Source organism: Symphalangus syndactylus, chromosome 6 (assembly GCF_028878055.3).
Source record: "Symphalangus syndactylus isolate Jambi chromosome 6, NHGRI_mSymSyn1-v2.1_pri, whole genome shotgun sequence".
NCBI classification, from domain to species: Eukaryota; Metazoa; Chordata; class Mammalia; order Primates; family Hylobatidae; genus Symphalangus; species Symphalangus syndactylus.
The window spans coordinates 138,210,761-138,227,772 of NC_072428.2; the positions used below are offsets into that span (position 1 = coordinate 138,210,761).

Here is a 17,012-nt window from a genome sequence, read left to right on the forward strand (position 1 = left end):
GAACTCCTAACCTCAGGTGATCCACCTGCCTCGCCCTCCCGAAGTGCTAGCTAGGATTACAGGATTCTTTTGATTGATTTATGAAAATGTATATAGGGAACATATCTGTTAGTATTTGATGTTCAAATCCAAATTCTGTAACTCTGATATTGTGGCAGGCCTGTGCTATGTAACATGAGATCCATTTGCAGAAAAATTTCCACTTACACTTGGAGAGTTCTTACCCAGTGTCCAGCAAATGAAGTATTAATCCAATTGTCATTATACCAATTACAAGGACAGAAAACAGTTGACCCGGCTCAGTGGCTCACATCTGTAATCCCAGCATTTTGGGAGGCTGAGGTGGGTGGATCACGAGGTCAGGAGTTCGAGACCAGCCTGACCAACATGGTGAAAGCCCATCTCTACTAAAAATACAAAAATTAGCTGGGTGTGGTGGCACATGCCTGTAATCCCAGCTACTCAGGAGGCTGAGGCAGGAGAATTGCTTGAACTTGGGAGGCAGAGATTGCACTGAGCTGAGATGGTGCCACTGCCAAGACTCTGTCTCAAAACAAAACAAAACAAAAAACGACAGAAAACAGTTTACAAACTATAAGGCAGAGGTTTATTTAAATAATATGATTTTCCTTTTTTCTTTTAGGTGAATAGGAACATGAGAGACAATGTGGGTTGAGGGGCTGGAAGGGACAGAGGAGAGATGTGGAAATGAGGGAAGGTTACTTAACAGCAGCCTCCGGTTGCTCAGTGTCCGGGAGGAAAAACTTTTCCTCTGTCCTCTTAAGTTCAGTACCTGGGGGCCTGCAAATTAAGCTGATAAAAGACAGGTTAACAGGTGGGCAGGGGGACCTTATTTAAATGCATATAGGAGCTTCAAAAAGAAGAAACTCAGTAAGTAGTTAAAGCTAGAAACTAATATGCCCAGTTTAATAGGGAAAAGAGGCGGTGGGGGAAAAGGCCTCTATAGGAGGAACACATGGGTTTCTAGAAGAACAAATGAGAGAGAAAGAGTTTGTGATAGTGCTTGTTCATGCAGGCCTGAGTGATCTCTGTATCTCATTCTCATGGCCATAAAACTTCCCTGGAGAGAGGACTTTTACGGTAGGTTTCTTGATCTTCTTCCTGGGAGTAAAAGCCACCCGTAAGAGGGAAGTATGGCAGCCTCATTTTTCCAGAAGTCTCTGCTTTTTGTCAGATAAAGGAAGCACCTTCTGCACCTATTGAAGCCCCAGTGGCTTCAGTTGAAAATGAGTTCCATACCAACTCGGGTTCTAAGTGCATCCCCCACATCAGCAATTGCATTCTGGTTTCGTGAGCCTAAGGTCATCATTCCGAATTTGGACTTTATGGTTTTGCACTTTTCCAGTAATCTTTCAGGTTTGACTAGAATAAGATCCCTTGCTATCGGATATTTAAAAGCAAAACAGTGTATACACAAAAATGCCTTTCTACCTGTAATTAACGTGAGGTACTAAAGTCTGTGTAGGGTTAGGACAGGAAGAAAATAACATGAGAGCTCGTGAGGCGTGGCTTGACTAGAGGACATTTGGAAGTAGATTATCTCATCTGGTGCCTTGGAAGTTTGGTCCCCGACAAGCAGCATTGGGTCTCCTGGAAGTTTTTTTAGAAATGCAGAATCTCAGGCCCCTCCTCGTACCGACTGAATCAGCATTCGTGTTTTTTAGCATGGTTCCCAAGTGACTTGCCACTGCAATTTAAAAGCTCTAATCTTGTGTAGTGCTTCTCAATCTTGGAAGCACTTTAAAACTACCTGGGGAGCTTTTTAAAATCCTGATGTCAAGACTATACTTCTGTCAGAGGTGTCTGAACCAGAGCAACTCCATCTCGAATAGGGGCTGGGTAAAATAAAGCTGAGACCTACTAGGCTGCATTCCCAGGAGGTTAAGGCATTTGGTCACAGGATGAAATAGGCAATTGGCACAAGATACAGCTCATAGAGACCTTGATGATAAAACTAGTTGCAGTAAAGAAGCCAGCTAAAACCATCAAAACCAAGATGGCAATGAGATTGACTTCTGGTTATATAACCTCACTGCTACACTCCCATCAGCACCATGACAGCTTATAAATGCCATAGCAATGTCAGGAAGTTACCCTATAGGGCCTAAAAAAGGGAGGCATGAATGATCCACCCCTTGTTTAGCATATAATCAAGAAATAACCATAAAAATGGGCAACCAGCAGCCCTTGGGGCTGCTCTATGGAGTAGCTATTCTTTTATTCCTTTACTTTCCTAATTGATACAGTTTGACTGTGTCCCCAACCAAATCTCGTCTTGAATTCCCACGTGTTGTGGGAGGGACCTGGTGGGAGGTAATTGAATCATGGGGGCAGGTCTTTCCATGCTGTTGTCATGATAGTGAATAAGTCTCACAAGATCTGATGGTTTTATAAATGGGAGTTTCCCTGCACAAGCTGTCTCTTTACCTGCTGCCATCCATGTAAGATGTGACCTGCTCCTCCTTGCCTTCCACCATGACTGTGAGGCCTCACCAGCCGTGTAGAACTGGGAGTCCATGAAACCTGTTTCCTGTATAAATTACCCAGTCTCAGGTATGTGTTTATTAGCAGCGTGAAAACAAACTAATAAACTTGCTTTCACTTTACTCTATGGATGCGCCCTAAATTCTTGGGTCTTGTGTGAGATCCAAGAACCCTCTCTTGGGGTCTGGATCAGGAACCCTTTCTAGTAACATTTCTATGCACCATTTCTATAGTTTCTTACCAGAGAAGTTTCTCTGAACATGTGGAGCACCGGAAACCACAAGGAGGCGGCTCAGCATTCACTCCTGAGCATGAAGCCAGCTCTTGGTGGTGCTTCTCTGCAATTGCCTTTTGCCACTGATGATCACTCTTCTCTTCCTTTGGGGGAGTGAAAGGGAAAGGAAGCCATCTGAAGGGTGTTCATGATTATTTATTTTTTAAAAAGAAAAATCCCAATATCTAGTACTAAACCCCTGGTGGACCAAATCAGACCCTCGGGGGGGGGGATGGGAGGGACACAGGTGTGTGTGATGTAAACGCCCCTCCCCAGGAGTGCCCAGTGTGTGACCAAGGTCAAGAATCACTCACCAAATAAAAGAAGGGTCCCTTTGGTAAATGCTTCAAAATAAGGTTACCAAAAGAAAAAACTGAATACCCAAATACTGACCAAAACATGGTTTATGAAAAACAATAAAGCCTTTAGGTGGTTAAATCACAAATAATAAAGACTGTACCATCAAGCTTGCAAAGAGACTGGGCTCCCTGGCCATTTTATAAGGAAGCTCACTCAGAGGAGATGTTTTTACCTAAATTTGAGGAGAACTGATCTGCCTATTTGCAACTGGAAAGCAGACTTGAAACAAACAAATGAACAATAAATTTGCGGTGTGGGGCAGGACTCAGTGGCTCCAGTGAAAGCACCTCCTTATGGAAGGGGCTGCATCCCAGGAAGGAAGCTCAATTTGAGGAAGATGTCAAATTATTACTCAGTGTTTTGAATTGGCTGCTAACCTACTTTGAAAGATAGAAAAAGATGCTGCTTTAAAATGAGGGCTGTGCTTTTCTGAAAATACAGCAGGTGCCTTGCTGTGAAGAGTAAGGAATCATATGGCCTTAGTGTTAAAGGGATCTTGGCAAACCAGGGCTACTCAATCCATACCTATATCAGGATGTTTGTTTTGCAGGAACTTGGTGTTAGAATGGAAATTAGAATTGAAGACATCTACCCATAGGTCTTGTGATCTTTCTGCTCCCATACATGTCTTTCTACTGTCTGAGATCATATTAAATGATTAAAAACAGAAAATAGGTTCGAAGGTATGCTGGCTTTATGTAATAAGATTCTTTTTCTCATCTGTAACGCTACTGTTACACTTCTATGACACTATTTGTTACCTCTCCAATGTCCTTTGGGCTCTATCAGTGTTTCAAAAATGAGGGACATTTATGTTGGTCAGGTTGTGCACTGCACAACTATAACAGCTGTCATTTGTAGTGCAGTTTCTGGCTTCTGGAGCAGTGCAGCACGTAGCCTAGATAGGGGGTCGCCATTATGGGAAGCAAATAGACATGGACATGGCCTCGTGTAACATACAAAGCAAGTCATTTCCTGTTCATTTGTCTTTCAGTCCTTCTGATTTTATAAAGAGAAAGTCTCTATTTGGTTCTGGCATGCCTTTAACACCTCTCCCATGATTGTATTTCACCTTATAATAAAGAGAGAACAGGCTTCTCGTTAGTGCCTTGACAGGCGTGCCTTGACAGGCAATAGAATTACTCAGTAGGGATGTAAAGTTTTATCAATATATTTAAATAAGAAATTTAACCAATTTTGTGAAAATAAGTAAATAAATAATACTTGGATTTTACAGTATATGTCAAGAAAAATGTGAAGGTGATTTTCACATGATTGGAGTTTGGGAAACACTGGGCAGTAGAGAAAGATCACCCCAAGCGCTAGGGCCTAGCATGGGGCTCTAAGAACACATTTTTATAGGGGGATGAGGTAAACAAAAGACTTATACATTATGATTTAAGTTGACTTGATTTAAAACAATTCTGCTCTATTGGAAACATCCAATCTTTTTTTCTTCTAGTTATTTCCCTCTTTGATAATAAGTACAGCCTGTTTCTAACCCATTATATGGTCCTTAGGAATATTTTTGGAATAGTAGTTACAAGGTAGAAAAAGTAACCCCCAGCCCTGAGTTAAGGTTTATTTAAAGGTCACAGAATGCCAGGCAATTGCCATGACTTACCTCTCAGAATTATGGACTCTGTTGTGGTTTTTTCCTTTTTGTCTAATTTAGGGAATCTTATTTGCTTGGAATGAAAAGGATTTGCCAGCAGGAAGACAGCCACAGATGGCAGTGCACATTCTGTAAAATACAAAAACAAAACAAACACCAGAAGAAATAAATCCAAGAGTCTGATCCCATAAATTTCTGCACTAAGAAGCAACTCCAAACTGCGCACCAAGCTGTTTTAAAAGGCGTTTGTGTTAAGCCTTAGAGTGTTTTCTCACATTCATGATATTTGATACAGAATACGTCAGACCAAAAGCCACATCCTAGGATCTTCTTTAAAATATCATTAAAATAGATGAAGCATTTTAAGACATAAAGTTTCATTTCCTAAGGGATCCTCCAGTTGCAAAGATTGCAGCTAGTTGTTGTTGTTATTATTATTATTAGAGATGGAGTCTCGCTCTGTCACTAGGCTGGAGTGCAGAGGCGTGATCTCTGTTCACTGCAACCTCCACCTCCGGAGTTCAAGCAATTCTCCTGCCTCAGCCTCCCGAGTAGCTGGGACTACAGGCACGCACCACCACACCCAGCTAATTTTTGTATTTTTAGTAGAGATGGGGTTTCACCATGTTGGCCAGGATGGTCTCGATTTCTTGACCTCGTGATCCACCCACCTCAGCCTCCCAAAGTGCTGGGATTACAGGCGTGAGCCACTGCGCCCAGCCACAGCTAGTTATTTTAGAGGACTTCTAGTAGGTCCAGGCTAGATTATCAGCAAAGGTTGCATGGTATATGATGTGGTGCATCTCACCCCAGAAAGGACCTGGGAGTCCTTCTGTAAGTTGCTAGCAGGTGAATTCACAGCATCCACTGTAACCTTAAGTTATCTGGTTCTCTGCCCTAACGCTAACCTGCATCTGACACTGGGAGGTCCTTGGCCAGGAATTCTCACAGCTCCTCCGACAGGGAAGTGGGTAGGAGATGGAAAATCCAGAAGCAGGAGGGAAGGGAGTTAACAACCAATTCTCCACCTCCCCCAGAACCAAGGCCAGGATTGCCGAGAATCCACTGCCAAGCTGGTCCAGTGGATTCACTCAGGTTGGCAGAGTGGCTGAAAAACCAGCCCTCTTAGGCACGTGGGTCTTCTCCCAGATATTTTAGGAACTAGATGGAACTTGGTACTTGGGATCACTCAATGTAACAACCCCATACCCCCATTAGACTCGAGTACACCCAGCACTGAGCTGGGAACTCAGGCTTCCCATCACCACATCGGACACTTTACCACTGGCCACAGATTGGTTTCTGAGGACCTCTTACCTCCATCGTTATGACTTCTAAGTTGATTTCTGTCTATATTCCAAGTTTCCTTTCTATCATCTGGCCATAAAATATTTTTATATCTTCATGTGCAAAGAGTTATGGATATAAAGAACATTTTAAAATTACATATGTCTATTCCGTGTTCTTCCTAACTACAAGCTGATCATTGGTTTTCTTACCACCTGCAAGCACTTAAAAGTAATCATTCCAGCTCTTATAATTACATCTTAATTATTTCTGAGCAGATCCCTTTTCTCTCCTTATGCTAAGACTGCATGATTAATGCATTTTTCTCTTTTTTTTTTTTTTTTTTGAGATGGAGTCTTGCTCTATCACCCAGGCTGGAGTGCAGTGGCCCGATCTCGGCTCACTGCAAGCTCCGCCTCCCGGGTTCACACCATTCTCCTGCCTCAGCCTCTCCGAGTAGCTGGGACTACAGGCGCCCGCCACCACGCCCGGCTAATTTTTTTTTGTATTTTTAGTAGAGACGGGGTTTCACTGTGGTCTCGATCTCCTGACCTCGTGATCCACCCGCCTCGGCCTCCCAAAGTGCTGGGATTACAAGCGTGAGCCACCGCGCCCGGCCTGCATTTTTATCTCTTACACTCAATCTTTTTATTATGTTATTTGTCTTTTTCCCTCTTCAGTCACCAACACAGTTCACACTTAATCGTGTAAAGAAAAACTATCATCCCCTGCTTGCTAACATGCATTTTCCTGCAAAGATCCAAATTCCACTTTTCCTGCAAAAACAGCAAAAACACTAAGCGCATTTAGGTATCTCAAATCAACTATGATATTAGTCTTACCTATTTTTGACTGGTCATTTTAGTTGTATCCCACCTTTTGTTTCTACAGTGTTTTCATAGAAAATCACATTGTATCCGTGATTTTGCTCAGTCAAAGGATGTGTGTGTTTTTAATTTTGATACTACTACAAACCATCCTCTAATGATATAATCCGATTGACAGTCCAGCAATCTATGAATATCTTTTCCCCACATCCTCACCAAAACAGTGCATCATATTATTCTTTTAAATGTGGCTGTTCTATATGAAAAATAAAATTTTGTTATAGTTTGTATTTCATTAATTATGAGTTGGGTTAAGTATCTTTGCATGTTTATGTATTATTTATATTTATTTTTCCATGAACTCCCTCTTTATATTCTTTGCTCCAATAATTATTTATATCTTTATATTCTTTCCTATTGATTTATAAGTATTCTTAATATATTAAGTAAATTAGTATTTTAATACGTCTTTGAATGTTTTCCTTGTTTCATCTCAATTTTTTTGAATTTATGGGATTTTTTTTTTTCCATGTAAAAGTTTCTAAATTTTACATGGTGAAATGTAAAGTGTTTTATGGTTTTTGGGTTTTGTGACATGCCTTCTCCATTTAGAACTTATTTTTAAAATTATTCCATGTTTTTAGTAATAATTTTGTGTTTTATTTGTAAGTTCTACATATTTTCTTCCCTGGAAATTTATTTGGGTGGAAGGTAGAAGGTAAAAATCTCACTTTATTTTTTCCCATTTTCCCAAATGGCCCACTGTTCCAGTCCCATTGGTTGAGGCTCCATCCTCTCCACCTTTACCATCTTCTAAATTCCCTTCATTTCTGAGTCCCTACTGGACTCCCTGGTCTATCACATTGATATGATGCCTCGTGACATGGGAGCAAACTGCAGTACTTATAATTGAGCTTTTATTATCACATTTAGTGGCTCACAGAGCTAATTTCCCTTTTTTTCTGGGTTTTTTTTTCCCAGAATTTTCCTGTTCATCCTTGTAGATTTGCTTTTCCCATGTGGATTTAAGAATTTCAATCATTTTATTGGAATTGTTGAAAATTTTTACTGGGATTAAGGTTTATGTATAAGTTCATTACCTGGTGACGCCCAGTTACACCATGCAGGTCTTCTCCATCTCTCTCCAAGTTGCGAAATGATTCAAGTAAGTGTCATCCGGATTTTAATGTGCCTAGAATCACCTGGGGGAAATTAGCAAATGCAGATTCAGTTGGTCAGACATGGGATTTGACACTCTGCATTTCCAGCAAGCTCCCAGGTGCTGCTGATGTTGCAGGTCCTTGGAACACACTGGGAGTGGCAAGGAGATAAGCAGCCTTGAGGCACTGCATCTGGTAGATTTCATAGATATCCCCTGGAAAACCACTTCAGCCCACTGCTTCTTGTGGGGGCAGATCTTTGACAACTCTCTCAAGTTATTTTATGATTATCTGTCTAATTAGATTTTCTTTCTCATCTAGGACAATACCTGTTATATTTTTCTAGAAATTCATGCATTTAACCTAGGTTTTCACACTCATTACTGTGGAGTTGAACAAAACAACTTTTTAATAATTTCATTTCCATTCCCTTTTTCATGTTTTTTATATTGAATGTTTTTGTCCCCCCCTCCCCCCCGCAATTGATTAGATTATATGGCTTTTTTTTTCTTTTCTCAAAGAACCACCTGTTGGACTTATTTATCAATTCTTTCTACCATCATGTCTTTTTAAATTTATATTTGCTGGTCTCTAACTTTGTAATCTGAATGTTTGACTCTCTTATTTTCCTTCTTGGTGGGGTATGTGTATCATCGTCTTATAAGAATGTGAACCGAAGTCAACAAATCTTGAGCTCCAGCCACACTCTCTCTTCTGACCACACCTCTGCTGCCCCAGCCCCGCCTCCAGGACTGCACCCTCCAGATGTAATTGACACCAATGGCTTGCACTAGACTTTTTGCTAAGGGACCTGAAAAAAACTTTGAGACTGGCGTAAATTGCCAAAGCCTTCCCACATCACTGAGAGAACAGACTTGGCAGGCTTGTGTTTTGAAAAGCAGTTGGGGATGCCCTCTGTCAAGGCTCAGCCATGAAGAAGAAATAATCAAAGAGCGAAACGTCACTTAAGTGGCTAAACATGACTGGCAGCAGGGTTGGATTCCCCTTCAGCATCGAACACCTCACAGGCCATCCTCTGTGTAGACGGGCTGCTTTCTAGTGGCTCCACAGGCCTGGCCGTGTCAGGGGCTGCCTTTATTCAAAGACTTCTGTTCTGTCTTAACCAGGATCACTTAACTCTCTGAAACTCCAGTGATAAAAAAGCAAAACCGGCACAAACATCCAGCTTTGGAACTATCTCTAAGGTCATTGTTTTTTCCCCTGCTGCAAATTTCTTTCACTCCTAATTTTCCTCTACCTTTCTTTCCCTTCATCCCCTACGATAGATTTTGAACCACAGGGAGGTTGGGACTCTGTCCCGTTCTTCTCCCTGGGCTGTCCACCCTCCGACCCCCACCCCACCCTGGCATTCAAAGGTGCATTTTCCCGGGGTCCGTGCCTGGAAATCATTGCAGCTGTTAGCCTGTGTCACGTGGGGCTGGCTAAGCGCGGGGCAACGCGGTTGTACATGTTGCCATGGTGACTTCTCTGTTGATGGCAGAATCACTGACTCCAGCAAGTCACAGTATTCATTTTTGCCTCATGCTCATGCTACAGGAATGCTATGAGTAGCCCATGAAAATGGAGGCAAGTTGAGCTCAGTGTTATCCCTTGATTTGCGTGTCTTTCCTTACCCCCAGCGATCCCCCGTTCAGATGCTTCCTACTGTACCGCATTGTTGAGTATTCTTCAATATCATGCATCTGTTACAGCACCGTATCACTCAGCTATGGAGCACTCAGAGGAGCACAACACCCTCTAAATTATCCGCCATCACTTCTTGTACTGCCTCATTTAAAAAGACAACTGTCAGAATTCCCAGGTGTGAATTCTCCCAGGGGAATCTCTGCCAGTCACCACCTGGAAATGTTAGTTCCACCTCTGCCGGCCAGTCAGCACCTTATGTCCTTGCTATGATCTCTACAGTTGCAGAAGCATTATCCTGATGAGGTTTTTAATCCATCCTCACATACTTTTCAGAGGAAAGTCACTGTAAATACCAATAACTAAACATGATAAATTGCTTCACTCCTTTGAGATCTTTGTCTGATTCCACGTGCTCTGCATAGACTATTCAGAAATTCTAAAGACGGATGCAGATTCCTAATTCTGCTGTTGAGTTTGTTCCTGAGAGCAATGCTGAAAGACTTTTAAAAAATTAAAATCAGCTTTATGTTGAAATGTAATTGTACATAAATATCCATATGAATGTGGGGTACAGTTATTTTAAAGAGAATAAGATGAATTGCTTTGGAAATTCCCCTTTAAAGATGCTAAAATGATTTTCAATCATTGACTTGGGAATTTTAACTTTTAGAAAACTGGAAAGGATACAGATAAAAGTAGTGATAACTTAAATTTATAAACATTTTAATTGTTGAAATGCTTTCAGTGCATGATTTTGTTTTATCCTGGAACGGCCACATGTGGTAGGCAAAGTGGACATTATCAGCCACATTTTAAAGATAAGGAAAATGCAGCTTAGAGAAAATAAATGTATTCATTCCCTCAGCAAACACTGAATGGGTGGCACAGAAGGGCTGTGCACAACCCTGGCTGCACAACAGTCACCTGGGGAGCTTTTCACAAATCCCGATGCCTGGTCCCCATCCCAGAGGATTCCTGGTGTGCATCAGGATTGTGACGCAATGGGGACTGAGGTTATAGCACCTTGCCCTAAAGTAAGCAGAGAATAGCATTATCAAGTGGAAAATGCATATACTTCAGATTCAGTGATTTTTTTCCCCACTATTCCTTCCTCTCAATGAAAATTTTGGAGTTAAAACATACAATTCCAGTTCTTTATTCTGAACTGTCTTACTATTTTCTATCACCCTTTAAATATAATGCAGAAGTCTGGAAGGATATGTAATTTGCATATCTGTTGGTGAAATCCCTGCTACTAAATACAACTTTGCTTTTTCTTGTTCCACGTTCCCCTTTTTGATAGGGAATAAATCATCCCCAAGGCTGCTAGAGCCAATTAAATGTTTTTTCACACTCCGTTGACATGAATGAGAAGAACTGTGACAGAGCCACAAGGCTCATGCCAGGACTTTATCACGCCATCTTTATAATGATGTGAGCCAGCACCAGGGAGGAATGGTGTGGGGAACCATCAGGAAGCTTTAAGCACCAAGGATAATTTGTTTTACCAGTTTCTCCTTGATGGCCATTTGCCATTTCACCTGTCAGGAAGCAAAACTAGTTGTCTTGTGAGATCTCAGGTTAACTCAAGAAGAGAACAGCTCAGCCAGCAATGGAAGCATATTTAGCATGGGGCTTTTATATTCAGTTCTCTGAAGTCAGCCTTTTTGGAAGAAAATACATTGTCTTGGGATTGGAATTATAAATTTCTCTTGTGCTAATGCAACCGAAAAGAGTATTTCAAAACCAAGAGCCCAACTGGGTGTTCATAAAAGACTTAAAATAGGTGTAGAATTAATTTTTAAGGCCAGGCGCAGTGGCTCATGCCTGTAATCCTAGCACTTTGGGAGGCCGAGGCGGGTGGATCATGAGTTCAGGAGATCGAGACCATCCTGGCTAACACGGTGAAACCCCATCTCTACTAAAAATACAAAAAATTAGCCGGGCGTCGTGGTGGGCGCCTGTAGTCCCAGCTAGTCGGGAGGCTCAGGCAGGAGAATGGCGTGAACCCGGGAGGCGGAGCTTACAGTGAGCCGAGATCATGCCACTGCACTCCAGCCTGGGCAACAGAGCAAGACTCCGTCTCAAAAAAAAAAAAAAGAATTAACTTTTAAAAGCACTTTAGGTTTGCCCATGCCCCCCTTCTAACTGCATAGTGGAGCCAGAATCTGGTCAGCTGTCTGTGGTCTGGGTGACTCCACCATGTTTTCAGCAATGCTCATCTATGTATTATACTAATTTCTGAAAACTTAAGAATAAACAGGATCAACCTCACATTTTGATGAAATAGCAGTTACAACACAAACATCCCATGCCTACTGGCAGAACTGGTCCACAGAGTGCAGAAGCATTCATTATGTAAAGCTGAAAACAGCATCTTCTGCAAGTTGAGATACAGAGGTTCCAGCAGAAGATTAAATATTTTTAAATGCTTTTAATTATTCACTGAACTCCTTTGAAAGACACAGGATGACAATAAAAGCAAATCAGTAATATTCAGCCATTTCCAAAGGATCCATCCACAGCCAAAGTATGGCCGTTGAATTTACTAGAAATTTCCACAGAGGGAGAGTAAAAGGAATCCCTTCATCCTTCCTTGATTCCTAAAATAACATGCACCTAACTGCTCTCACAAACGATGAAGCGCATCTCTTGAGTAGACTTAAAGTGATAAAATATTATTTTTACCAAACTCCCAAGCCATACATCATGGAAGTCCAAAGCCCTTACTGATAATTGCATAATGCCCAGGGGATGTGTTTCTCTGCAGAAGTCAGAAGACAATAGATCCAGGGTCTCCTGAAGACTTTCATCTTATGAATTGTGCGAATCCCTGACCACTGCCCTAAGAGGAAAGGTGAAATACATCAGAGAATGTCCTTAAAATATCCCTTTTTGACTTACTATAATTGGTTGCTTTCCTCTTTTAACTATCATAATTTTCTCAGCCACCCTCTCCCTAGAAACTGGGGCTATTTCTATGACTCAGCAAACAACCAATTCTTGCTAATACTGCTTTGCTAATAAGGAAACCACAAGTTCTCTGAGCTGAGACTCCTGTATAGCAGGTGTGTTCACAAAACTTGGTGAGCCCCCATATCTAAGACGCAGCATTCCATAAAGCCAGAGGCAGTCACCAAGGCTGTCTGACATACCATAATATGCCCATATGGCTTCAGGCTTTCCACCCTGATCTGGCTGTGTGCCTCATTGCACCCATGCAGCAGTAGAACCAGCAGTAAGAATTTTTTTCAAAAAACAAATCCATACATTTCAAAAAAATCCACAGTACAGTATTTTTAAAAATATGTCTAGCCAGGCGCAGTGGCACGTGGCTATAGTCCCAGCTACATGAGTCCAGGAGTTCCAGATCAGCCTGAGCAACATAGCAAGACCCTGTCTCTAAAAAGAAAATTTAAAAATGCATCTGTTCTCTCTCATATATGCCTTTAAATGCATCCATAGCATCAAGAACCTAAATGCCAACATCCCAATATTTTTCCTCCCTGATACACTTGCTTTAGAGATTCAACTTGTATTTTTGCTTTGAACCAGAAAAGGTATCCAAGGTCATACTAAGATAACCATTTATGAAACTCCTTGGCTGTTTTTTCCTAAATTGTTAATAAACTCCCCCCCCCCCGCCCCCTCCCGGCCACCAACATTCAAAATAGTAAAGAATTCTCTCTGAAATTAACACAGTGTTCCTATTATTGCTTTCACAACACTAAAAAGAAATAGAACTAACGGAGTCGAACTGTGGGGCATTCTGGAAGGCAAATCATTAAATTCACACAAATGATTCTGCCAAGGGAAAAAGGACAAGGTTCTCAGAAGGAATTATTTCAGCTCCCTCTCAGACACTGCTTTAAATTAAAACACACACCACACACACGCACACACACACACGAGCAGCTGCAGACTTGAGTCACCAATGGTCTACATTACATTTCTGCAACTGGAAGTGAGGCAGGTATTCAAGCACTCTGGGAGCCTGGTAGAAATACAGATGCCCGAGGAAGTCGGGGTGGAGCCAAGATGGCCGAATAGGAACAGCTCCCGTCTCCAGCTCCCAGCCCCAGCGACACAGAAGACGGGTGATTTCTGCAATTCTGCTTGAGGTACCGGTTTCATCTCACTAGGGAGTGCCTAACAGTGGGTGCAGGACAGTCGGTGAAGCGCACTGTGCGCGAGCCGAAGCAGGGCAAGGCATTGCCTCACTCGGGAAGCACAAGGGGTCAGGGAGTTCCCTTTCCTAGTCAAAGAAAGGGGAAACAGACGGCACCTGGAATATCAGGTCAGTCCCATCCTAATACTGCGCTTTTCCAACGGGCCTGGAAAACGGCACACTAGGAGATTGTGTCCCGCACCTGGCTCGGAGGGTTCTATGCCCACGGAGTCTCGCTGATTGCTAGCACAGCAGTCTGAGATCAAGCTGCAAGGCAGCAGCGAGGCTGGGGGAGGGGCGCCCGCCATTGCCCAGGCTTGCTTAGGTAAACAAAGCAGCCAGGAAGCTCAAACTGGGTGGAGCCCACCACAGCTCAAGGAGGCCTGCCTGCCTCTGTAGGCTCCACCTCTGGGGGCAGGGCACAGACAAACAAAAACTCAGCAAGAACCTCCACAGACTTAAATGTCCCTGTCTGACTGACAGCTTTGAAGAGAGTAGTGGTTCCCCCAGCATGCAGCTGGAGATCTGAGAACAGACAGACTGCCTCCTAAAGTGGGTCCCTCACCCCTGAGCAGCCTAACTGGGAGGCACCCCCCCAGTAGGGACAGACTGACACCTCATTCAACCGGGTACTCCTCTGAGACAAAACTTTCAGAGGAACTATCAGACAGCTGAATTTGTGGTCTCACGAAAATCCGCTGCTCTGCAGCCACCACTGCTGACACCCAGCCAAACAGGGTCTGGAGTGGACCTCTAGTAAACTCCAACAGACCTGCAGCTGAGGGTCCTGTCTGGTAGAAGGAAAACTAACAAACAGAAAGGACATCCACACCAAAAACCCATCTGTACATCACCATCATCAAAGACAAAAAGTAGATAAAACCACAAAGATGGGGAAAAAACAGAGCACAAAAACTGGAAACTCTAAGAAACAGAGCACCTCTCGTCCTCCAAAAGAACACAGTTCCTCACCAGCAACGGAACAAAGCTGGATGGAGGATGACTTTGATGAGTTGAGAGAAGAAGGCTTCAGACGATCAAACTACTCTGAGCTACGAGAGGAAATTCAAAACAATAGCAAAGAAGTTAAAAACTTTGAAAAAAAATTAGAAGAATGGATAACTAGAATAACCAATGGAGAGAAGGGCTTCAAGGAGCTGATGGAGCTGAAAGCCAAGTTACGAGAACTACATGAAGATTGCAGAAGCCTCAGTAGCAGATGCGATCAACTGGAAGAAAGGGTATCGCTGATGGAAGATGAAATGAATGAAATGAAGAGAGAAGGGAAGTTTAGAGAAAAAAGAATAAAAAGAAATGAACAAAGCCTCCAAGAAATTTGGGACTATGTGAAAAGACCAAACCTACGTCTGATTGGTGTACCTGAAAATGATGGGGAGAATGGAACCAAGTTGGAAAACACTCTGCAAGATATTATCCAGGAGAACTTCCCCAATCTAGCAAGGCAGGCCAGCATTCAGATTCAGGAAATACAGAGAACGCCACAAAGATACTCCTCGAGAAGGGCAACTCCAAGACACATAATTGTCAGATTCACCAAAGTTGAAATGAAGGAAAAAATGTTAAGGGCAGCCAGAGAGAAAGGTCGGGTTACCCACAAAGGGAAGCCCATCAGACTAACAGCTGATCTCTCAGCAGAAACTCTACAAGCCAGAAGAGAGTGGGGGCCGATATTCAACATTCTTAAAGAAAAGAATTTTCAACCCAGAATCTCCTATCCCGCCAAACTAAGCTTCATAAGTGAAGGAGAAATAAAATACTTTACAGACCAGCAAACGCTGAGTGATTTTGTTACCACCAGGCCTGCCCTAAAAGAGCTCCTGAAGGAAGCACTAAACATGGAAAGGAACAACCAGTACCAGCCACTGCAAAAACATGCCAAATTGTAAAGACCATCGAGGCTAGGAAGAAACTATAGCAACTAACGAGCAAAATAACCAACTAACATCATAATGACAGGATCAGATTCACACATAACAATATTAATGTTAAATGTAAATGGGCTAAATGCTCCAATAAAAAGACACAGACTGGCAAACTGGATAAGGAGTCAGGACCCATCAGTGTGCTGTATTCAGGAAACCCATCTCACGTGCAGAGACATACATAGACTCAAAATAAAGGGATGGAGGAAGATCTATCAAGCAACTGGAAAAGAAAAAAAGGCAGGGGTTGCAATCCTAGTCTCTGATAAAATAGACTTTAAACCAACAAAGATCAAAAGAGACAAAGAAGGCCATTACATAATGGTAAAGGGATCAATTCAACAAGAAGAGCTAACTATCCTAAATATATATGCACCCAACACAGGAGCACCCAGATTCATAAAGCAAGTCCTCAGTGACCTACAAAGGGACTTAAACTCCCAGACAATAATAATGGGAGATTTTAACACCCCACTGTCAGCATTAGACAGATCAATGAGACAGAAAGTTAACAAGGATATCCAGGAATTGAACTCAGCTCTACATAAAGTGGACCTAATAGACATCTACAGAACTCTCCACCCCAAGTCAACAGAATATACATTTTTTTCAGCACCACACCACACCTATTCCAAAATTGACCACATAGTTGGAAGTAAAGCTCTCCTCAGCAAATGTAAAAGAACAGAAATTATAACAAACTGTCTCTCAGACCACAGTGCAATCAAACTAGAACTCAGGATTAAGAAACTCACTCAAAACCGCTCAACCACATGGAAACTGAACAACCTGCTCCTAAATGACTATTGGGTACATAATGAAATGAAGGCAGAAATAAAGATGTTCTTTGAAACCAACGAGAACAAAGACACAACATACCAGAATCTCTGGGACACGTTCAAAGCAGTGTGTAGAGGGAAATTTATAGCACTAAATGCCCACAAGAGAAAGCAGGAAAGATCCAAAATTGACACCCTAACATCACAATTAAAAGAACTAGAAAAGCAAGAGCAAACACATTCAAAAGCTAGCAGAAGCCTAGAAATAACTAAAATCAGAGCAGAACTGAAGGAAATAGAGACACAAAAAACCCTTCAAAAAATTAATGAATCCAGGCCGGGCGCGGTGGCTCACGCTTGTAATCCCAGCACTTTGGGAGGCCGAGGCGGGCGGATCACGAGGTCAGGAGATCGAGACCACGGTGAAACCCCGTCTCTACTAAAAAA

The 17,012-nt window shown here is 42.3% G+C and overlaps 1 protein-coding gene, 1 long non-coding RNA gene and 1 other non-coding gene across 4 annotated transcripts in view; 2 read left to right on the forward strand and 1 right to left on the reverse strand.

Moving 5' to 3' along the window:
• Positions 1-17,012, forward strand: part of CNTNAP2 (contactin associated protein 2) — a 2,323,962-nt gene that overhangs the window by 2,280,683 nt on the left and 26,267 nt on the right. The gene's annotated exons all lie outside the window — the stretch shown is intronic.
• The window catches only part of LOC129485161 (uncharacterized), a 75,029-nt gene that overhangs the window by 13,439 nt on the left and 44,578 nt on the right, over positions 1-17,012 (reverse strand). Inside the window, exons 2-5 of one of the 2 annotated variants that reach the window (XR_008658626.2) lie at positions 7,969-8,070; positions 4,764-4,883; positions 2,747-2,883; positions 585-813 (exon numbers count right to left, since the gene is read on the reverse strand). This is a non-coding gene — a long non-coding RNA (uncharacterized lncRNA). Of the gene's footprint in view, positions 1-584; positions 814-2,746; positions 2,884-4,763; positions 4,884-7,968; positions 8,071-17,012 lie in introns of those variants that run through there. The other variant, XR_010121427.1, reaches the window with a different exon arrangement.
• Positions 2,709-2,923, forward strand: LOC129485631 (small nucleolar RNA U3). The gene has a single exon (XR_008658752.1). It is a non-coding gene; the product is annotated as a small nucleolar RNA U3 (small nucleolar RNA).